Source organism: Anomaloglossus baeobatrachus, chromosome 1, assembly GCF_048569485.1.
Source record: "Anomaloglossus baeobatrachus isolate aAnoBae1 chromosome 1, aAnoBae1.hap1, whole genome shotgun sequence".
Taxonomy (NCBI): domain Eukaryota; kingdom Metazoa; phylum Chordata; class Amphibia; order Anura; family Aromobatidae; genus Anomaloglossus; species Anomaloglossus baeobatrachus.
In genome coordinates, this window is record NC_134353.1 from 927915391 (window position 1) to 927940455 (window position 25065).

Below are 25065 nucleotides of genomic sequence, written 5' to 3' on the forward strand. Positions count from 1 at the left end.
CACACACACACACTCTCTATACTTCACACTCACACTCTATACTGCACGCACATACACACACACACACACACACACACACTCTCTATACTTCACACTCACACTCTATACTGCACGCACACACACACACACACACACACACACTCTCTATACTTCACACTCACACTCTATACTGCACACACACACACACACACACACACACACACTCCAGGGCCATACTTTGTCTAAAGCCAGCCCTTCGTGCAGTTAGGACAAATACACATAGAAATCCATTGATCTGATACATAATGGAGCAGAATTAACATGTTGCATGTAATGGACAAGACTTGGATATGTCGCACTTGAAGGAGCTCTCTAGTTTATGGCGCATTTTACAGAAGTAATTTTAATATATTTAATAACGGCATAAATGCCAGTTTCCTATCATAATTACCTAGAGTCCGGTCAATAACCATCATTATAATGGAGATTCTCACACCAGCGGGAGGCGCACAATACAGCACATGGATCAGAGTGGTCAGGTGTCGGCCTGTACAAGCATCAGTGGCATGAATTATTAGTCTGTACTTTTTAGTTTTCTGCATGAACGCTGTCTTTTCACAAAAAGCCTGTAGAAACGCCGCCTGGTTTTCCTGCCCTCATCCACCACAATAATCTATAACTTATTTTGGTGCACATGTTATTGTAATGTGTCTCAATTCCTATGTCATGCAACTTTATAGCCATTCTGGTTTTATGTGGATATTTGCTTTTATTAGCATTCTGCCAGCACTATAGGAGCTGGAACTCCTTTTCTCCTCACTTCTTTGAATACTTTATTCCTGCCTTTGCCTAAAGGCTTGCCTAAGCTGAACTAAAAGCCTGCCTCCCTGTTATGTTTTATGCAGTTTGAAGAAAGATATAGATCTGCCCCTACTTCTTGTAGAGATATATTGACCCACCATAATCTCCTGCAATTCGTCTGTGTCTTTGCTGCAGAACATGGATGACCCTTGACAGCAGGCAGTGGGCAGAAAGCTACACAGAAGACAGCGCCTGGTGGTGGGCACTTTTTAGACACACAACCACTATCAAATATTTTAGTTGGAAGGGCCCCGAGGCGAAGCCTCCGTCATACAGATCCATTCCTCTCCCATTGAGTTCTATGGTAGCTATATAAATTCATGTTCAGTTAGCTCCACCTAGTGGTGACACTTTGCGCAGCTGGAATTACAAAGTTTTACTTTTTATCTGCATTTATTTCTCCCATGTTTTCCCCTTGGTGTCACTGAGGATGGCTCTGGATATCTTCAGTGTACTTCCTGTCTGACAGTAGTCCGTTCTTTGCACCTTCCTTGACGAGCAGTCACAAAGCTATTTCTTTGGTTTTGTGGTAAAAAAAAGGATCATTATGGTGAGTGCTGAATGAGCATGTGTCATAAGTGTGTCCCTCTCTAGGGAGACATCTCACGCCTTATTATGCACAGGTCTACAACTGATATTTGAATGTATCTACTTTCTTTTAGTGCTGCAAGGGTTAATGACTCTTTCCTATCTGACTGTTCTTTGTAGCCTTAACCTTAGGTGCAGCTCTTTTGTGACCACTCCCCTATAGAAAGTCATCTGTCTAACCATCTGATGCCATTTATAGATTCTCATTCTATGCTGACCACTTTGGAAGGAGCCTGTCTTTGAAAGAAGCTGAGGTGCCGTAACTATTGCAGTTGTGGTGTATTGCTGCATTGTAGAAATTTTGAATATTTTAATTCTTGTGTCTTTTTACCTCTGTCTGTCTCCTTTCCCTTGTGTTGTATTATTGCAGTGGTGAGACTAGTGCTTTCTCTAGCAGTCTCACTAGCCAGGGTGAGTTCAGAGCTAGTGACCGCCTAGGCATGTCACGGCGATGAGGGGAAGGACCTGTATAGCTTAGATTCAGGTGAGTTGCAGGAGGTGTCCCCTCTTACTGTCACCAGGGCCTTTCTTTTATATCATCCCCATTGTCACTTTTGTGGTGCGCTGTACGCTCTGGCATGACAGCACATGTGACCATCAGCACTTGCACATTGCTATACACAAACACCATTTGGCGCCATAGTATGTAACTCAATGTCCTGAATCTTTAGCGGATTGCTTGTAAATGGCAAATACAGTCAAATGAAAAAGTTTGGGCACCCCTATTAATGTTAACCTTTTTTCTTTATAACAATTTGGGTTTTTGCAGCAGCTATTTCATTTTCATATATCTAATAACTGATGGACTGAGTAATATTTCTGGATTGAAATGAGGTTTATTGTACTAACAGAAAATGTGCAATCCGCATTTAAACAAAATTTGACCGGTGCAAAAGTATGGGCACCTCAACATAAAAGTGACATTAATATTTTGTAGATCCTCCTTTTGCAAAAATCACAGCCTCTAGTCGCTTCCTGTAGCTTTTAATGAGTTCCTGGATCCTGGATGAAGGTATATTTGACCATTCCTGTTTACAAAACAATTCCAGTTCAGTTAAGTTTGATGGTCGCCGAGCATGGACAGCATGCTTCAAATCATCCCACAGATTTTCAATGATATTCAGGTCTGGGGACTGAGATGGCAATTCCATAACAGTGTAATTGTTCCTCTGCATGAATGCCTGAGTAGATTTGGAGCGGTGTTTTGGATCATTGTCTTGCTGAAATATCCATCCCCTGCGTAACTTCAACTTCGTCACTGATTCTTGCACATTATTGTCAAGAATCTGCTGATACTGAGTTGAATCCATGCGACCCTCAGCTTTAACAAGATTCCCGGTGCCGGCATTGGCCACACAGCCCCAAAGCATGATGGAACCTCCACCAAATTTTACTGTGGGTAGCAAGTGCTTTCTTGGAATGCCGTGTTTTTTTGCCTCCGTGCATAACGCCTTTTTGTATGACCAAACAACTCAATCTTTGTTTCATCAGTCCACAGAACCTTCTTCCAAAATGTAACTGGCTTGTCCAAATGTGCTTTTGCATACCTCAGGCGACTCTGTTTGTGGCGTGCTTGCAGAAACTGCTTCTTTCGCATCACTCTCCCATACAGCTTCTCCTTGTGCAACGTGCGCTGTATTGTTGACCGATGCACAGTGACACCATCTGCAGCAAGATGATGCTGCAGGTCTTTGGAGGTGGTCTGTGATTTTGTCCTTGACTGTTCTCACCATTCTTCTTCTCTGCCTTTCTGATATTTTTCTTGGCCTGCCACTTCTGGGCTTAACAAGAACTGTACCTGTGTTCTTCCATTTCCTTACTATGTTCCTCACAGTGGAAACTGACAGTTTAAATCTCTGAGACAACTTTTTGTACCTTCCCCTGAACAACTATGCTGAATAATCTTTGTTTTCAGATCATTTGAGAGTTGTTTTGAGGAGCCCATGATGCCACTCTTCATAGGAGATTCAAATAGGAGAACAACTTGCAAGTGGCCACCTTACATACCTTTTCTCATGATTGGATACACCTGCCTATGAAGTGCAAAGCTCAATGAGGTTACAAAACCAATTTAGTGCTTTAGTAAGTCAGTAAAAAGTAGTTAGGAGTGTTCAAATCAAGAAATTGATAAGGGTGCCCATACTTTTGCACCGGTTAAATGTTTAAATATGGATTGCACATTTTCTGTTAGTATGATAAACCTCATTTCAATCCAGAAATATTACTCAGTCCATCAGTTATTAGATATATGAAACTGAAATAGCTGCTGCAAAAACCCAAATTGTTATAAAGAAAAAAGGTTAACATTAATAGGGGTGCCCAAACTTTTTCATATGACTGTATTCATTTTATCTATGTGATGAATATGATGGGACGACCGCTTTATTCAATCGGCATAAAGACCCCCCCATTTTAATACATAACACATGTGATCAGCACTGAATTTTGGACCTAAAGCGGAAGCTCTGGGCTCTAATGAAAAATATATATATATAAAAAAAAAAAAGTTATTTGAGGACTGATCTCATTTTGGGCAAAAGTGTCATTTTTGGCAACACCTTAAATTCCAAGCCCAAGTATGGCTGCACCTTTGCCCCCCCCCAAAGCTAAGTTCTCACTATGAATATTTGCTGCATTTTTTTTGACGCTGTGTATTTTTGTTGCTCAATAAAATACAAATAGGACAGAATTGATCGAAATCTCATACCCACTCTTTTTTTCACACCGCATAAACTGAACGGCAGCCATTTTTGAAATCCACAAGTCATAATTGCATATGCTTTTTTTTTGCATTTCCGTAGCATATGGTAATTAGCACATGACTTTATCAATAAGGTAAATTGTAAGAAATATCCAAAACAAAGCAGGTTTATTGAAAAAAAAAAAATATGATAAAAATGCATGTACCCCCCCCCCAAAAAAAAAAATACAGTTAATCTGATTGATATGCAGGAATGCTGACATCAAAACTGCACCAAATCAGCACCAAAACCTCACCATCATGGGAACGTAGCTTATGTTCACATGTGGCTTTTTTTGCAGCTCATGAACACCAGCTGCTCGCTGCGTTTTTTGATTCATTTTTCAGGCAGATTACATGTGTAATTTGTGCTGCATTTTTTTGCAGTTTCTTATTACTTTCAATGGGTAAAAGATGCTACAAAGACGCTGAAAGAATTAACATGCTGCTGATTATCAAAAACACTGCAGTGTTCAGATTCAGTCAGGAAAAAAAAGAAAAGCTGCGCATGCACCGGGATTTTTGAAATTAAGAAAACAACACTGCAAATATGCCACATGGGAATGTAGCCTTAGGCTATGCTGACATGTTAGATTTTGTCGGTTAAAAAGCTGCGTTTTTGTTTCCTCTTTTGCTGCCATTTTGGATACTTTTTTCGGCCTTTTTTGGTACCTGTTTGCTATCTTGTTGTTGCATTTTTCAATGCCTTATTCGATGCCTTTTTGCGGCCTTTGTTGCTGCCTTTATTGATTTCTTTTTTATTCTGTCTTCATTGCTGCCTTTGTTGCTGCCTTTGCTGCCTTTTTGGCTGCCTTTGTTGCTGACTTTATTGATGCCCTTATTGATTTCTTTTTTTGCTGCCTTTGTTCCTGCCTTTGTTCCTGCCTGTTTGGCTGCCTTTTTGGCTGTCTTTATTGCTACCTTTTTTTTTCTGCCATTTTTGCTGCCTTTATTGGTGCCTTTTTGGATGCCTTTGTTGCTGCCTTTTAGCTGCCTTTATTACTATCTTTTTGCTTCCTTTTTGCTGCCTTTATTGCTACCTTTTTGTTGCCTTTTTTGCTGCCTTTTTGCTGCTTTTTTGCTGCCTTTTTGCTGCTTTTTTGCTGCCTTTTTGCGGCTTTTTGCTACCTTTTTGTTGCCTTTTTTGCTGCCTTTTTGCTGCTTTTCTGCTGAAATTTTGCTGCTTTTTTTGCTGCCTTTTTGCTGCTTTTTTTTGCTGCCTTTTGCTGCTTTCTTGCTACCTTTTTGTTGCCTTTTTTGTTGCCTTTTTTACTGCTTTTTTGCTGCCTTTTTGCTACCTTTTTTGCTGCCTTTTTGCTGCTTTTTTTGCTGCTTTTTGCTGCTTTCTTGCTACCCTTTTGTTGCCTGTTTGCTGCCTTTTTGGCTGCCTTTATTGTATTGCTGCCTTTATCACTGCCTTTAATCAATTGACACGCTAGTTCTTTCAAAAACATAGCAATTTTCCATTTCAGTTAAGAAACAAAAAAGCAAAACTGTGTGCAAGAGATTTTTGGAATCTCATAAGTTTTGCCGGTACTGTAAAAAGCAGCTTTTAATTTGCATTAATTTGCATAAAATAATGCAAAAAAGCCTGCAATGTGGGAATATAGCCTCAGAGCGTTATGCTGCCATCCCTGGCTACAGTACATTTTACGACAGAGGGTTGTATACAATATGGGCTTTGGTACCTTATTGTTTCTGTATATATGGACGCTGATTGCACCCTTATATACTGTAAAAAATGTGGGTATGGAAATACTTATATAACATTCTTCCATTCTTCACTATGTCTCCTGCACTATTTTTTAAAGCACCGACACATTCATGTATTTCTTAAAAACTAGTATTCAAAGACGACTGTGACTTATCTCACGTCTTGGTTTATTGGAGGAGCCACGTCCTTATTTTATATACCATTCTCACCATTATAGGCTGTATCGTGAAATCATACAATGCGCTCTACAGATGCCCACTCCCTTCTACGTTACATTTCGAGGATTCCGGTCCGACCTGTTTGTCCGCTCTACACCTCGGGCTTTTTTTTTTTCATTTCCCCTTAGGCGCAATAGCAAGATTTTTTTCCCCAGATATGTGGCGATAAGTGTAAATGCCAAACATTGTTTACATTGAAGATCAACATTTTTCACTCTATAGTTTATATTCACTCACTTTATTTTCTATAGGTTCAGTATTTTTTTTTTTTTTTTTTTTGCAACAAGTCGAAATATCTAAGTGTAAATGCAATTTTCAAGACACGTTTAAAGAAAATCAATGAGACTGTGTTTGGTCATTTTCTGCCGTCATTATTTGAAAACCTTTTAATTTTTAATACGGTAATGGCGGTGCCTTCAACCATAACGTGCTTTATTATTTAACATCAATCAATAATATAAAGAGCCGATACTATAATTCCTTATTGTAATCCAATCAAATAGTTGTTTAATTCTTTAAATCATCTAATTTACTTGTATTCATTTTTATTCTATTTTTTACAGTTGTGATCCAAAGTTTACACACCCCGGCAGATTTTTTGCTTTCTTGGCCTTTTTTTCAGAGAATGAGTGAAAACACAAAATCTTTTTTTCCCACTCATGGTTAGTGGTTGAGTGAAGTCATTTATTGTCACTACTGTGTTTTCTCTTTTTAAATCATAATGACAACCAAAAATATCCAAATGACCCTGATGGAAAGTACATATACCGCAGTTATTAATACCGTTTATTGCCCGCTCTAATATCAATGACAACCTGAAGTCTTTTGTGATAGTTGTGGATGAGGTTCTTTATTTTTTCAGATGGTAAAGCTGCTCAATCTTCTTGGTCAGATGGTAAAGCTGCCCAATCTTCTTGGTCAGATGGTAAAGCTGCCCAATCTTCTTGGTCAGATGGTAAAGCTGCCCAATCTTCTTGGTCAGATGGTAAACCTGTCCAATCTTCTTGGCACCTCCCGTTCCTGTAAATTCCTGGACTTTCTTGCATGAACTGCGCGCTTGAGTTCTCCCCAGAGTGGCTCAATGATATTGAGGTCAGGAAACTGAGATGGCCACTCCAGAACCTTCACTTTGTTCTGCTGTAGCCAATGACAGGTCAATTTGGCCTTGTGTTTTGGACCATTCTCATGTTGGAACACCCAAGTAAGTCCCATGCGCAGCTTCTGGGCTGATAAGTGCAAATTTGCCTCCAGTATTTGCTGCATTGATCTTTCCTTCAACTTTGACCAAGTTTCCTGTTCCTTTGTAGCTCACACACCTCCACATCATCAGCGATCCACCTCCAAGCTTTACAGTAGGAATGGTGTTCCTTTCATCATAAACCTTGTTGACACCTCTCCAAATGTAATGTTTATGGTTGTGGCCAAAAAGATTGATTTTCGTCTTATCACTCCAAATTACCTTGTTTCAGAAGTTTGGAGGTTTGCCTCTGTGCTGTTTGGAATATTGTAGGTGAGATACTTTGTGGCATTTGTGCAGTAATGGCTTTCTTCTGGCGACTTGATCATGCAGCCCATTTTACCTCAAGTGCCTCCTTATTGTGCATCTTGAAACAGCCACACCACTAGTTTTCAGTGAGTCCTGTATTTCAGTAGATGTTATTTGTGGGTTTTTCTTTGCATCCTGAACAATTTTCCTGGCAGTTGTGGCTGAAATTTTTATTGGTCTACCTGATCGTGGTTTGGTTTTTACAGAGCCCCTGATTTTCCATTTGTTAATCACAGTTTGGACACTGCTGACTGGCATTATCAATTCCTTGGATATCTTTTTGTATCCCTTTCCTGTTTTATACAGTTCAACTATCTTTTCCCATAGATCTGTTGACAATTTTTTTACTTTCCCCAAAACTCACAATCCAGAAACGTCAGTGGCTGGATGAAAGATATAAGAGTCTGTCTGGATCCCAGAAACTCGCTCAGCTTTTATGCACACACACTGATTACAAGCAAACAGGTCACAGGTGAGGATGTTACCTTTATTAGCCATTCAAACCCATTTGTGTCAACTTCTGTGCATTTATCAGGCCAAAATCACCAGTGTATGAGAACTTTTGATCAGGAACATTTGGATGGTTTTGGCTGTCATTATGATTTAAAAAGAGAAAATACAGTAGTTTTACAATACATGGCTTCACCCAACCACTAACCATGAGTGGAAAAGAAGATTTTGTGTTATCATTCATATTCTTTGAAAAAAAGCCAAGAAAGCATAAAATCTGCCGGGGTGTGTAAACTTTGGAGCACAACTGTATATTCATTTGTTGTTAAGGGCAGATCAGTGTATTGTAGTGCGCCTACGCTGGGGGTCTTTGACCTTTTCTTGTGCTTGCGCTTTGTAGTAGCTTGCTCTGCCCTCAGCAGAGCAGATCAAAGTGCGCCTGAGCAGGAGCGCAAGGCTGGCCTGTGTGGATGATGTACAACGTGTCATCGACACTGCGCTGAGAAGGAGAACATCGATTGCAGCAGAGAGGAGGCGCCGGACCCACGACCAGTGACACCCATCGGACCAGATCGTCCCCTAGAATGCTGTATATAAGAGTCTACTGGTGGTGGCCATAGCACATAAGGGAAAAATCTAGTGACAGGTTCCCTTTACGCTCAAGAGAGTTTTCACTGGGGTGTGTACTTCTTCTCCTGTATGACGTTACTCAATCATAAGCCAGTGGCAACACAGAGGGGAAAAAGAACACACCTCCACTATAGCTCAGAACTGTCTTGTGCTGTGTAAAATGTAATGACGGCCTGCTCTGAGATCACTGCAGAGGGATTACAAATTGCTGCAAGCTCAGTTGACATAAGTGTGAACGCTAATGTCTTATCTCCAGACAGGCAGCGTAGGGGAGGGGCGGGCAGTACAGCAGAGGAGACAGTGCTATGAGAGGAGGAGAGCTTATGAGCTTGACCACATGCTTATATGGTGACCACAAAGATGCGGCCTGGGGCTCAAAAACGCACCAAAGAAACGCATGCGTTTTTCGATACAATTTTGACAATTTTTTTTTTTATTCAATGGGTGAAAAATAGTGATGGGAGGACCTGGACTGTAAAGTCCGACTTTCACAGGCACCCGAGTGCTGGGCCCGGGCCGGAATTCTCAGGGAATTCTGGATATTGATCCAGATCTGGCACTCTGGAAATAAAAAAAATAATCAAAAATAAAGGAAAAAAAAAAATAAAGCCAGCACGCTATACTTACCAAGTCACCGGCGCGGCTGTACGCTCCCACGGCTTCTCATTCACTTTCGGGACCGCTCATTAGCCTCATACATATTTACTGCTTTCCTCGCCCACTAGCGTCTGTGATTGGTTGCAGTCAGATGCACCCCCTCCTTGAGTGACAGCATGTCTAATGCTTACAATCACAGAACCGGTCTTCAGGTCTATAGCGTACAATAAAAATAAATTGGCGTAGGGTCTCCCACATTATGATACCCAGCACAGATAAAGCATACAGCTACAGGATGCAGCCCTCAGCCGTGCACTTATCTTGGCTGTGTATCGAAATAGGAGGAACCGCATGTGTTTTTTGTTTTTAAGTATCTAAGTAAATAATGACAAAAACAGCATGGGGGACCCCAATTTTAATACCCCGCCAAGATAAAGCCCAACAGCTGGGGGCTGGTATTCTCAGGTTGGGAAGACCCATGCTTATTGGGCTCTACCCAGCCTAAAAATAGCAGCCTGCAGCTGCCCAGGACTGCCGCATCCATTAGATGCGTCAGTCTCAGCATTTTACCCAACTCATCCCGATTGCCCTGGTGCGGTGGCAGTTGGGGTGATAAGGGGTCAATGTCAGTTCACAGCTGCCACTAAGCCCTAGATTAATAATGGGAGGTGTCTATAAAACCATCCATTACTAATCTGTAAGTGAAAGAAAACACCAAAAAAATCCTTTATCTGAAATAAAATACAAAACAAGACCCTCTTTCACAACTTTATTAAACCCCAAACACCCCTGCAGGTCCAACGTAATCCACACAAGGCCTCTCAACTATTCCATCCTGCTACATCTGAATCACAGCGTGGGTTCATGGTACATGACCGAATGCTCTAAATTCAGGCAGAGACTGAGCCTCATCGATCAGCAGTGACATCACTCAGGTTAGCTGCGACAACAGCTGAAAGTTCCCACTGTCCTCCACCTGTAATCACAGGTAACTTGACCTGAGGTGACTTAAGTGACCTCACCTTTGTTCATTAAGGTCACCTGGGGTCAGATTATCTGCGGTGACAGGTGGAGAGCCATCGGGACCTCCAGCTGTAGCCACGGCTAATCGCATGGCTCACTCAGTCTCTGCCAAAACTTCACAGCGGGCGGTCATGTTCTATGTTCAGATGTAGCAGAGCTGAAATCATCGTGGGATCTTATGTAGATTATGTCGGACCTACAGGGGTGTTTGAGGGTTAATAAAGTAGTGAAAGAGGGTGTTTTTTTGTATTTTATTTCAAATAAAGGATTTTTCGGGTGTTTTGTGTTTTATTTCTTTTCACTTACAGATTAGTAATGAGGGGGTCTGATAGACCCTTCCCATTAAAGTAGGGCTTAGTAGCAGCTGTGAGCTGACATTATCCCCTTATTATCCCGACTGCTACCGCACCAGGGCAATCGGGAAGAGCCAGGTGAAGGGCTGGGGTTGTTGCATCTAATGGATGCGACAATCCTGGGTGGCTGCAAGCTGCTATTTTTAGGCTGGGGGGGCTCGTAATAAACATGGGTCTCCCCAGCCTGAGAATACCAGCCCTCAGTTGTCAGGCTTTATCTTGGCTAGGTATCAAAATTGAGGGGACCGCATGTTGTTTATTTAAATTATTTATTTAAATAATTAAAAAAAAAAGGCTTCATTTGGTTCCAAGATAATCAGCCAAGATAAGCACATGGATGGGGGCTACAGCCTGTAGCTGTGGGCTTTGTCTGTGCTGGGTATTAGAATATGGGAGGACCCAAAGCCAATTTTTTGTATTTATTTATTTTACTGTACCATATAGACCCGCCCACTGGCATCTGAGATAGGATGCGTCAGACATGCTGTCAATCAGTGTGAGGGTGTTTCTGCCTGCAACCAATCACAGATGCTAGTGGGTGGGGAATGCAGTGCATATTCAATGAAGGCAATGAGTGGCCCTGAAAGTGGCCGCAGGAGTGTGCAGCAGCGTCGGTGACTTGGTAAGTATGAAGCGATTGCTCCTACGCTTTTGCACCGGATTCTTGTCCCCATAGACTTTATATTTGGACCGGTATCCGGCCGTATACCAGGGATCAATCCCCTACTGACCCTGAGTTGGCGGGGGATTGATCTGCAAGTCCTCCCATTACTAGTAAGAAACGCAGGGACAAAACTCAAAAAGAATTGACTTGCTGCATCTTTGTGGTCACCACAAAGATGCAGCCAAACAAGCTGCAACGTGCACACAGCGAAAATAAAATTCATAGATTCTGCTGGGGAAGGAAATGCATGCAGTTTGGTGACCAAAACTGCACCCAAAAAAACACGGCAAAAACGCAGTGTGCGCGTGAGGCCATAGAGGAGTTTGTAATGTGACACAGCTGCTGGGACCTTATCTGAAAGGTGTACGTTATCTGTGCTCTACTGCTACCACTTTCTAATCATGCAGGAGGTTAGACCAGGAGAATCCAAGCTGAATCATTACATGGTAAACACTGAAAGATCTGCTCTAAGATACAAAGGTGGTGTGTCCTTTTTTTTTCTCCAGGTGTTGCTGCCTGATTATATTTGAGCGATTTCATGCGGGGTAACAGCCACTTGGACTTAAAGGGAACCTATCACCAGATTTTTCCCTATTAAACTAAAAGAATCACAGGTTCCCTTTAACCAAAATTAACTCATTGTGCCAAATAATTGTATTGCTATTATATTCCAAAAAGTTTTATCTGACAGCAGTCAATCCAATCTTAGGGTCCCGTCACACGTAGCGACGTTCCAGCGATCCCACCAGCGACTCGACCTGGTAGGGATCGCTGGAGAGTCACTACATGGTCGCTGGTGAGCTGTCAATCAGGCAGATCTCCACAGCGATCAGAGACCAACCACCAGCGACTCGTGTAACGACGCTGTGCTTGGTAGCCAGGTTACACATCGGGTAACTATGCAAAGCGCTTTGCATAGTTACCCGATGTGTACCCTGGCTACGTGTGCAGGGAGTCGGCGTCTGTCAGCCTGTAACCGGCGTATGCTGGTAACCATGGTACACATCCGGTAGCTAAGCAAAGTTACCCGATGTGTACCATGGTTACCAGCGTATGCCTCTTATGGCTGCCAGACGCTGGCTCCCTGCACATTCAGATTGCTAGTCTCCCGCCGTCAAACATGCCGATGTGTGCTGCACAATGGGAGACCAACGAGCAAAAAATGGTTCTAATCGTTTTGTAACGTTCAGCGACCTCGCAGCAGGGGCCCGCTCGCTGCTGCCTGTAACACACAGCGATATCGCTGGTGAGGTTGCTGATAGGTCACAAAACCTGTGACGTTTCCGCGATCTCACTAGTGATCTTATACTATGGGGTAGTGCCGACGAGCATATTTGCAGCATGCTGCGAGCGGCCACGCAAATCAAATCTATGGGTGGGTGCAAACTATAGACTGGACCTGGTAATTAGATATACTGTCAGTTTGAACTGACAGACTCATATATACGGTGTATATATATATATATATATATACTTTAAATTTCTAGTGCCTATTTTAACATTTTAAAACATATACGTTTATTTTATCGTTGCTGTTTTTAGTTTAGTTTTTTATTATTATTTTTTACTAGCTGTAGGACCCAGCGTTTTCCGGGATAGTAACTAAGTGTCTCTCTCTATCCAGCTCTGTCTCTCTATTTCTTTCTGTCTTTCTCTCTCTATCTCTGTCTTTCTGTCTCTCTCTATATCTCTCTATCTCTGTCTCTCTCTGTGTCTTTGTCTGTGTCTCTGTATTTCTCACTGTCTCTCTGTCACTCTGTCTCTCTGTTTGTCTCTGTCTGTGTGTGTCTCTGTCTCTGACTCTCTGTCTCTCTTTTTTCTCTGTACGTCTCTGTCTGTCTGTCTCTTTCTCTCTGTCTGTCTCTCTCTCTCTCTTCCTGTCTGTCTCTCTCTCTGTTTGTCTCTGTCTGTCTCGCCACTGACATGATATTACCTCACACATAAGCTTCTTATACTAAGAATGTCCTTTGTTCCTATAGCAGTCCTTTGTTCCTATAGCAACCAATCACAGCTCCTATTAATGACCTATAGCTCGCAGCTCCACTCACTTTAATGTAATGGTGAATAACTGTAAAGCGCAAGGTTAAATTCTCCCCTCGAAACATAGCCTATGATGTTCCCTGAGTCAAATGGGGCGGCTGTGCAAAATTACGTGATTGTACATGCGACGGTGCGGATTCCTTTAGCGGACATACACACACACACACACACACACACACACACACACACACACACACACACATTATCACATACATATATACACACACACACATACAAACATACACACACAAACATCATCACACTCAGCTTTATATATTAGGTTAATATTTATGAGAATCAAATTTTCATAAATATATTTTTTATTATTTTTTTTATTTACTTTTTTACTAAATCGGGAAATGTATCCAATACTATTTTGTGCACACGCTCAGCCTTGTAGTAAGTAAATTGGTGTTTTTACAGTTATACTCTTTCCCCCCCGCCCCCCCTGGTACCACTTGTTATTTTTCTATTTTTCCCGGCTTTGTATCTTGTTGCGTGGCGATATTTTTACTCTCGCACTTGCGTGGGCGCGTCCCCATATGTCTAGTAAAGGGGCTGGGAATGATTTTGCCGTATGTGATTTTTGAGTCCGTGGAGATGTGTTCTCGCATGGAGTCGCCTCTCCGAGATTCCGGAGCTGTAGATAAAGGACATAAAAGTTAGTGCGTAGGCTCGGAGCATGTATTTGGTTGTAATGTGGTTGAGTCACAAGAAAGATTTGCCTGAGGTGAGTTCCTCATATCCGTGTGGAGATTGCAGGGCACGCCTTCTCTTCATACACACTGCTCGCATAGAAGACTCCACAAGGCACAAGGGTGGTGCAAAAATATACAACACTTATTGACGGAGCGCTGCGGACACACCGGGCTTCCATAATCCGTAAGTTTTTGCTTTTTTGCCTTTTTTTGCCTTTTTTTTAATCATTGTTTTATGCGTTTGCTATGATCCTGCACCGTCAGGTGACTGCTCTGGATAAAAGTTTTCTGGGGAATGTGCATAGACAGGCCTCTGGATATCCTGGGAGCAGGGACCTGGTGTCTGGATGCCGCCTTGTGTTATATTGCCAGCATCTGATGTTGTAATGCCCGCAGGTGAAACATATGAGGCGCCGTCTAGGCAGCTGGTGAACAGCTGGTAGAGCCCACCTGATCAAACCATGTGTCCTGCGCAAAGACGAAGAAGCAGATAGCCAGCTGTGAACAAGATTGCCAGACACTTGTTCACCGCACATGATATCGTACAATACTGATGCAGCGTTCATTCAGACAGACTTTTAATTTTTGATGTAAGGAAACATTATCTTTTAATCTTATCTATGTCTGCCCCCGCCATTGGTCCTTTTTTTGCACGTTCTCTTGATCTCAAGGGTTTTAAATGTTAAGTTCCTGTGTGTAGAGAGTGCCAAGTTGGCATAGAAAGACTTACAGGCCATGCTTCCCTGGGAATTTAAAGGGTTAACTAGTGAAAATAATTTATCACTAGTGATGAGTGGGCACTACCATGCTCGGGTGCTCGGTACTGGTAACTAGTGATGAGCGGGCACTACCATGCTCGGGTGCTTAGTACTCGTAACTAGTGATGAGCGGGCACTACCATGCTCAGGTGCTCAGTACTCGTAACTAGTGATGAGCGGGCACTACCATGCTCGGGTGCTTAGTACTCGTAACTAGTGATGAGCGGGCACTACCATGCTCAGGTGCTCTATACTTGTAACTAGTGATGAGCGGGCACTACCATGCTCGGGTGCTCAGTACTGGTAACTAGTGATGAGCGGGCACTACCATGCTCGGGTGCTCAGTACTCGTAACTAGTGATGAGCGGGCACTACCATGCTCGGGTGCTCAGTACTCGTAACTAGTGATGAGCGAACACTACCATGCTCAGGTGCTCAGTACTGGTAACTAGTGATGAGCGGGCACTACCATGCTCGGGTGCTCAGTACTCGTAACTAGTGATGAGCGGGCACTACCATGCTCGGGTGCTCAGTACTCGTAACTAGTGATGAGCGGGCACTACCATGCTCGGGTGCTCTGTATTCGTAACTAGTGATGAGCGGGCACTACCATACTCGGGTGCTCAGTACTCATAACTAGTGATGAGCGGGCACTCCCATGCTCAGGTGCTCGGTACTGGTGACTAGTGATGAGCGGGCACTACCATGCTCGGGTGTTCAATACTGGTGACTAGTGATGAGCGGGCACTACCATGCTCGGGTGCTCAGTACTGGTAACTAGTGATGAGCGGGCACTACCATGCTCGGCTGCTCAGTACTCGTAACTAGTGATGAGCGGGCACTACCATGCTCAGGTGCTCAGTACTCGTCGTAACTAGTGATGAGCGGGCACTACCATGATCGGGTGCTCAGTACTCGTAACTAGTGATGAGCGGGGCACTACCATGCTCAGGTGCTCTGTACTGGTAACTAGTGATGAGCGGGCACTACCATGCTGGGGTGCTCTGTACTCGTAACTAGTGATGAGTGGGCACTACCATGCTCGGGCACTCTGTACTCGTAACTAGTGATGAGCGGACACTACCATGCTCGGGTGCTCTGTACTGGTAACTAGTGATGAGCGGGCACTACCATGCTCGGGTGCTCTGTACTCGTAACTAGTGATGAGCGGGCACTACCATGCTCGGGTGCTCGGTAATTGTAACTAGTGATGAGCGGGCACTACCATGCTCGGGTGCTCAGTACTTGTAACTAGTGATGAGCGGGCACTACCATGCTCGGGTGCTCAGTACTTGTAACTAGTGATGAGTGGGCACTACCATGCTCGGGTGCTCTGTACTCGTAACTAGTAATGAGCGGGCACTACCATGCTCGGGTGCTCTGTACTCGTAACTAGTGATGAGCGGGAACTACCATGCTCGGGTGCTCAGTACTGGTAACTAGTGATGAGCGGGCACTACCATGCTCGGGTGCTCAGTACTCGTAACAAGTGATGAGTGAGCACTACCATGCTCGGGTGCTCGGTACTCGTAACTAGTGATGAGCGGGCACTACCATGCTCGGGTGCTCAGTACTGGTAACTAGTGATGAGCGGACACTACCATGCTCAGGTGTTCTGTACTGGTAACTAGTGATGAGCGGACACTACCATGCTCAGGTGCTCAGTACTCGTAACTAGTGATGAGCGGGCACTACCATGCTCGGGTGCTCAGTACTGGTAACTAGTGATGAGCGGGCACTACCATGCTCGGGTGCTCAGTACTGGTAACTAGTGATGAGCGAGCACTACCATGCTCAGGTGCTCGGTACTGGTAACTAGTGATGAGCGAGCACTACCATGCTCGGGTGCTCAGTACTGGTAACTAGTGATGAGCGGGCACTACCATGCTCGGGTGCTCAGTACTGGTAACTAGTGATGAGCGGGCACTACCATGCTCGGGTGCTCAGTACTGGTAACTAGTGATGAGCGAGCACTACCATGCTCAGGTGCTCGGTACTGGTAACTAGTGATGAGCGAGCACTACCATGCTCGGGTGGTCTGTACTGGTAACTAGTGATGAGGGGGCACTACCATGCTCAGGTGCTCGGTACTGGTAACTAGTGATGAGCGGGCACTACCATGCTCGGGTGACATCTTATAGATCAGAGAGGGTCTAAACGCTTGGATCACCACCGTTCGGCAGAACATGGCACTTTTATCCCCTGGGCACTTGCTCGACCCCTGCTCCATTCATTCTCTGTGAGGCTGCACCCATCTTTTTCTGGCACCCCATAAAGAATTAATGGAGTCACGGTCGGACATGTGACTGGTTGCTCTTGTCTAACTGGGGTTAAGTCACCTATTCTGTGGATAGGTGGTAACTTTCCGTCATTGGAGAACCCCTTTAACACTAGAACTACTGGACTCGTAGTCACAGAGGAGAAATACATGGTGCGAAGTAGTCAAAATGACTACCTCAGTAGTTCTAGTGTTAAATATGAACATATCCTCTTCAGACGGGAGGAGGACAGGAATTCAGTGGCACCTATTGGAGGAAGCCATCCTAAAAGTCAATATTTATTTGTTTGTATCCATTTTTCATTTGTAAAAAAAAAAAAAATATATATTTATGTACATGATTGCTGAGGGTCCAATGCTGAGACCCCCACTAATTCTATAATGGGAGGCCCAATATGGAGCAGTGTGCACATATAGACCACTCCTATGACGGTGAATGGAGCAGCACTCGCGCATACTTACTACTGCTCCAACTTTTATGATCAGAGGGGGTCTCAGCAGTCAGACCCCCAGCTGCAGCTCCTTTGAGGCACGGCCGTCCTTTCCCCCTCCACCAGATCATCCCCTCACACTAGTTTTCTATATTAAGCAGTCAGATTACATGAGCTGCCGCTTCAGGTTTTCTTTGCAGAAGTATTCTTAGAGGGATTTTCCTACAACAAACTTTTCTCATCAGTGTTCAATCTTTTCTACATATTTCAAGCATTGGCATTCATGTCTGGTCATTTGTTTTTAATTTTTTTTTTTTACATTAACTCTACTTATACGTCCTAGTATCGCTGTGACAGTATATGAACCATGAGATAGCGTATACTGATAGCACCATTACAGTGCCCTTATCAATAGTGACCTCATGCCAAATACCATTAGAGTGCTCTTCATAGCAGTTTTAGAGCGCTCATATTCATAAAACATTAGAGAGCCCCAATTCATAGTGAAATCACTGTACCCCCATAAATAGCATGATTTGTGACACTTTTCATAATGTAATTAGAGTGCCCCCATTCCTAGGAACTTTAATACACCACATTCATAATGCCAATAGAGTGCCTCCATTTATAATGCCAATAGAGTGCCTCCATTTATAATACCATTAGAGTGCCTCCATTTATAATGCCATTAGAGTGCCTCCATTTATAATACCAATAGAGTGCCTCCATTTATAATGCCAATAGAGTGCCTCCATTTATAATGCCAATAGAGTGCCTCCATTTATAATGCCAATAGAGTGCCTCCATTTATAATGCCAATAGAGTGCCTCCATTTATAATGCCAATAGAGTGCCTCCATTTATAATGCCAATAGAGTGCCTCCATTTATAATACCAATAGAGTGCCTCCATTTATAATGCCAATAGAGTGCCTCCATTTATAATGCCAATAGAGTGCCTCCATTTATAATGCCAATAGAGTGCCTCCATTTATAATGCCAATAGAGTGCCTCCATTTATAATGCCAATAGAGTGCCTCCATTTATAATGCCAATAGAGTGCCTCCATTTATAATGCCAATAGAGTGCCTCCATTTATAATGCCAATAGAGTGCCTCCATTTATAATGCCAATAGAGTGCCTCCATTTATAATGCCAATAGAGTGCCTCCATTTATAATGCCAATAGAGTGCCTCCATTTATAATGCCAATAGAGTGCCTCCATTTATGCCATTAGAGTGCTCCCATTCATGATGCCAATAGAGTCCCACTAATATCCTTAGTGTGCCCCCATTCATAATACCCCCTATGTATAGTGTCAGCGGAATACACCCCTATGTATAGTGTCAGCAGAATACACCCCTATGTATAGTGTCAGCGGAATACACCCCTATGTATAGTGTCAGCAGAATACACCCCTATGTATAGTGTCAGCAGAATACACCCCTATGTATAGTGTCAGCAGAATACACCCCTATGTATAGTGTCAGCAGAATACACCCCTATGTATAGTGTCAGCAGAATACACCCCTATGTATAGTGTCAGCAGAATACACCCCTATGTATAGTGTCAGCAGAATACACCCCTATGTATAGTGTCAGCAGAATACACCCCTATGTATAGTGTCAGCGGAATACACCCCTATGTATAGTGTCAGCGGAATACACCCCTATGTATAGTGTCAGCAGAATACACCCCTATGTATAGTGTCAGCAGAATACACCCCTATGTATAGTGTCAGCGGAATACATCCCTATGTATAATGTCAGCGGAATACACCCCTATGTATAATGTCAGCGGAATACATCCCTATGTATAGTGTCAGCGGAATACATCCCTATGTATAGTGTCAGCGGAATACACCCCTATGTATAGTGTCAGCGGAATACACCCCTATGTATAGTGTCAGCGGAATACACCCCTATGTATAGTGTCAGCGGAATACACCCCTATGTATAGTGTCAGCGGAATACACCCCTATGTATAGTGTCAGCGGAATACACCCCTATGTATAGTGTCAGCGGAATACACCCCTATGTATAGTGTCAGCAGAATAAACCCTTATGTATAGTGTCAGCGGAATACACCCCTATGTATAGTGTCAGCGGAATACACCCCTATGTATAGTGTCAGCGGAATACACCCCTATGTATAGTGTCAGCGGAATACACCCCTATGTATAGTGTCAGCGGAATACACCCCTATGTATAGTGTCAGCGGAATACACCCCTATGTATAGTGTCAGCGGAATACACCCCTATGTATAGTGTCAGCAGAATATACCCCTATGTATAGTGTTAGCGGAATTCACCCCTATGTATAGTGTCAGCAGTATACACCCCTATGTATAGTGTCAGCGGAATACACCCCTATGTATAGTGTCAGCGGAATACACCCCTATGTATAGTGTCAGCGGTATACACCCCTATGTATAGTGTCAGCGGAATACACCCCTATGTATAGTGTCAGCAGAATACACCCCTATGTATAGTGTCAGCAGAATACACCCCTATGTATAGTGTCAGCAGAATACACCCCTATGTATAGTGTCAGCAGAATAAACCCCTATGTATAGTGTCAGCGGAATACACCCCTATGTATAGTGTCAGCGGAATACACCCCTATGTATAGTGTCAGCGGAATACACCCCTATGTATAGTGTCAGCGGAATACACCCCTATGTATAGTGTCAGCAGAATACACCCCTATGTATAGTGTCAGCGGAATACACCCCTATGTATAGTGTCAGCAGAATACACCCCTATGTATAGTGTCAGCAGAATACACCCCTATGTATAGTGTCAGCAGAATACACCCCTATGTATAGTGTCAGCGGAATACACCCCTATGTATAGTGTCAGCAGAATACACCCCTATGTATAGTGTCAGCGGAATACACCCCTATGTATAGTGTCAGCAGAATACACCCCTATGTATAGTGTCAGCAGTATACACCCCTATGTATAGTGTCAGCGGAATACACCCCTATGTATAGTGTCAGCGGAATACACCCCTATGTATAGTGTCAGCGGAATACACCCCTATGTATAGTGTCAGCGGAATACACCCCTATGTATAGTGTCAGCGGAATACACCCCTATGTATAGTGTCAGCAGAATACACCCCTATGTATAGTGTCAGCGGAATACACCCCTATGTATAGTGTCAGCAGTGCTCCTTTTGTAATCACGGACACTCATTTATGTGATCATCTTTACATTGTAAGGTCAGGAGAGCTCTCGAACGCTGCAGCGAGACCATGATATATTATATGTACATGTATATAATATATACCTATTATAGGAATGAGCACTGTCCATTGCAGTGGCCTCCACTTACGCAAACAAATGCTTCAGCTGCATTGTTCTGAATCCGTGGTGTGAATGCTGCTGTCTCCTCGGCCATTTCCAGCCTGACAGGTAGAGAACACTGGTAGGAGCATGGCAGGTGAGTATGCAGCGAGCACACAGAGGGTGCACTGCTCCGTTCCAGATGAGTCCAGTTATATATGACACAAATGTTGTGAACATCATAGGCTTAAAGGCTAATTATACCTCTGGTTTTACTTGAGGAAGGTAACAAAATCTTTAGTGAGAGAGTTGAACTGCAGTGTAAAGCATTACTAGACTGATGTGTCAGATCACGGTTGATGGAGGACTATCGGTAAATCTATGTATCAGGTGCCCTCCTTATTAGTATTATCATGATAGCTAATACTGCCATGCTGGGCCAAATAATTATACAATACAATGCCCACATACTAGTACTTTAAAATGTTTACTTAACAACATCATAATGTGCCCAAATAATATTATATATATATATACACATACATACAGTCATATGAAAAAGTTTGGGCGCCCCTATTAATGTTAACCTTTTTTCTTTATAACAATTTGGGTTTTTGCAGCAGCGATTTCAGTTTCATATATCTAATAACTGATGCACTGAGTAATATTTCTGGATTGAAATGAGGTTTATTGTACTAACAGAAAATGTGCAATCCGCATTTAAACAAAATTTGACCGGTGCAAAAGTATGGGCACCTCAACATAAAAGTGACATTAATATTTTGTAGATCCTCCTTTTGCAAAAATCACAGCCTCTAGTGGCTTCCTGTAGCTTTTAATGAGTTCCTGGATCCTGGATGAAGGTATATTTCACCATTCCTGTTTACAAAACAATTCCAGTTCAGTTAAGTTTGATGGTCGCCGAGCATGGACAGCCGCTTCAAATCATCCCACAGATGTTCAATGATATTCAGGTCTGGGGACTGGGATGGCCATTCCAGAACATTGTAATTGTTCCTCTGCATGAATGCCTGAGTAGATTTGGAGCGGTGTTTTGGATCATTGTCTTGCTGAAATATCCATCCCCTGCGTAACTTCAACTTCGTCACTGATTCTTGCACATTATTGTTAAGAATCTGCTGATACTGAGTTGAATCCATGCGACCCTCAACTTTAACAAGATTCCCGGTGCCGGCATTGGCCACACAGCCCCAAAGCATGATGGAACCTCCACCACATTTTACTGTGGGTAGCAAGTGCTTTTCTTGGAATGCCGTGTTTTTTTGCCTCCATGCATAACGCCTTTTTGTATGACCAAACAATTCAACCTTTGTTTCATCAGTCCACAGGACCTTCTTCCAAAATGTAACTGGCTTGTCCAAATGTGCTTTTGCATACCTCAGGCGACTCTGTTTGTGGCGTGCTTGCAGAAACGGCTTCTTTCGCATCACTCTCCCATACAGCTTCTCCTTGTGCAATGTGCGCTGTATTGTTGACCGATGCACATTGACACCATCTGCAGCAAGATGATGCTGCAGGTCTTTGGAGGTGGTCTGTGGATTGTCCTTGACTGTTCTCACCATTCTTCTTCCCTGCCTTTCTGATATTTTTCTTGGCCTGCCACTTCTGGGCTTAACAAGAACTGTACGTGTGTTCTTCCATGTCCTTACTATGTTCCTCACAGTGGAAACTGACAGTTTAAATCTCTGAGACAACTTTGTCTCCTTCCCCTGAACAGCTATGTTGAACAATCTTTGTTTTCAGATCATTTGAGAGTTGTTTTGAGGAGCCCATGATGCCACTCTTCATAGGAGATTCAAATAGGAGAACAACTTGCAAGTGGCCACCTTAAATACCTTTTCTCATGATTGGATACACCTGCCTATGAAGTTCAAAGCTCAATGAGGTTACAAAACCAATTTAGTGCTTTAGTAAGTCAGTAAAAAGTAGTTAGGAGTGTTCAAATCAAGAAATTGATAAGGGTGGCCATACTTATGCACCGGTCAAATTTTGTTTAAATGCGGATTGCACATTTTCTGTTAGTACAATAAACCTCATTTCAATCCAGAAATATTACTCAGTCCATCAGTTATTAGATATATGAAACTGAAATAGCTGCTGCAAAAACCCAAATTGTTATAAAGAAAAAATATTAACATTAATAGGGTGCCCAAACTTTTTCATATGACTGTACCAGCACCATAAAGTAACTGAATAATGTTACCATGTAATGCCAAAAATCAAAGGATCAAATAGTGCCCATACTCATAGTGCTCAATTAACACTGCTATATAGTGCCCATAGAACACCATAAACTAAATACCGCTACAGTACATCACAAAAGTGAGTACACCCCTCGCATTTTTGTAAACATTTTATATATTTTCCTGGGACAACACTGCTGATCTGACCATGTGATACAATGTGCAGTGTCAGTGTGCAGCTTGTATAACAGGGGAAATTTGGTGCCCTCTAAATAACTCAACAGACAGCCATTAATGTCTAAACAGCTGGCAACAAAAGTAAGTACATCTGTAAGGCGGGCTTTGCACACTACGACATCGCAGGTGCGATGTCGGTGGGGTCAAATTGAAAGTGACGCACATCCGGCATCGCATGCGACATCGCAGTGTGTAAAGCCTAGATGATACGGTTAACGAGTGCAAAAGCGTCGTAATCGTATCATCGGTGCAGCGTCGGCGTAATCCATAATTACGCTGACGCGACGGTCCGATGTTGTTCCTCGCTCCTGCGGCAGCACACATCGCTGTGTGTGAAGCCGCAGGAGCGAGGAACATCTCCTACCGGCGTCACCGCGGCTTCCGTAGGATATGCGGAAGGAAGGAGGTGGGCGGGATGTTTACATTTTGCTAATCTCCGCCCCTCCGCTTCTATTGGCCGCCTGCCGTGTGACGGCGCAGTGACGCTGCACGACCCGCCCCCTTAATAAGGAGGTGGGTCGCCGGCCAGAGCGACGGTCGCAGGGCAGGTGAGTGCATGTGAAGCCGGCGTAGCGATAATTTTCGCTACGCCAGCTTTCACAAGGTATTGTACCTGCGACGGGGGCGGGGACTATCGCGTGCGACATCGCAGCATCGGCTTGCGATGTCGCAACGTGCAAAGCCCGCCTAAGTGAAAATGGCCAATCTGTGCCCAAAGTGTGAATATTTTGTGTGGCCGTCATTATTTTCCAGCACCGCCTTATCTCTCTTGTGCATGGAGGTCACTAGAGCTTCACAGGAGCCGCTGGATCCTCTTCCATTCTCCATGATTATCACGGAGCTGGTGGATATTACAGACCTTGCGCTCCTCCACCTCCGTTTGAAGAGGCCCCACAGATACTGAATAGGGTTTAGGTCTGGAAACGCTCAGCCGGTCCAGCACCTTTACCCTCAGCTTCTGCAGCGAGGCAGTGGTGGTCTTGGAGATCTTTGGGGTCGTTATATTGGAATATAAAGGGAGAGGATCATTCTCTGCTTCAGTATGGCACAGGAAATTTTGGCATTGATGGTTCCCTCAATGACCTGTAGCCCCCACAGCTGGCAGCATTCATGCAACCCCAAAGCATGACCCTCCACCATCATGCCTGACTGTAGGCAAAACACACTTTTTTGTGCTCCTCCCATGGTTGCTCCACACTAACTTGACACCATCCAAACCAAATAATTTATCTTGGTCTCATCGGACCACAGGCCGGTTCCAGTAATCCATGTCCTTAGGCTACTTTCACACATCAGTTTTTTGCCATCAGGCACAATCCGTTGTAAAAAGTGATGCAACGGATTCGTCAAAAAAACAGATGAGCCGCATCTTTTTTTTCAACCGTTTCTTCAGTTTTTTGACGGATTGATTGTGATACTGAGCATGCTCAGTTTAAAAAAATGGAATCCGTCGCTGTAATGCGTTTTTTGCTGCATTACGATGGATCCGGCGCCCATAAGCTTTCATTATACAACACGCCGGATGGCGCCAGATCCAGCGCGGTCCGTTTTTTTGCCGTTGCCAAAAAATGTTACATAATGCGTCCTTTCCGGCAGCTGGACAAACAAATTTTTCCGGATCCGGCGCATGCTGGATGAAACGCGAGGCTTTGCGGCACAATCCGGCGCTAATACAAGTCTATGAGGAAAAAAACGGATCTGGCACCGGATTGTGCCTTGTGGCAAAAAACTAATGTGTGAAAGAGGCCTTAGTCTGCTTGTCTTCAG

At 43.6% G+C, this 25065-nt stretch overlaps 1 protein-coding gene across 3 annotated transcripts in view; it reads left to right on the plus strand.

The window, feature by feature from the left end:
• RAB27B (RAB27B, member RAS oncogene family) overlaps positions 1–25065 on the plus strand; it is a 358505-nt gene that overhangs the window by 271326 nt on the left and 62114 nt on the right. Inside the window, exon 1 of one of the 3 annotated variants that reach the window (XM_075328173.1) lies at positions 14182–14285. The exons of the other annotated variants lie outside the window; for them this stretch is intronic. The gene's annotated coding sequence lies outside the window, so the exon portion shown is untranslated. Of the gene's footprint in view, positions 1–14181; positions 14286–25065 lie in introns of those variants that run through there. 3 annotated transcript variants of the gene reach the window in all.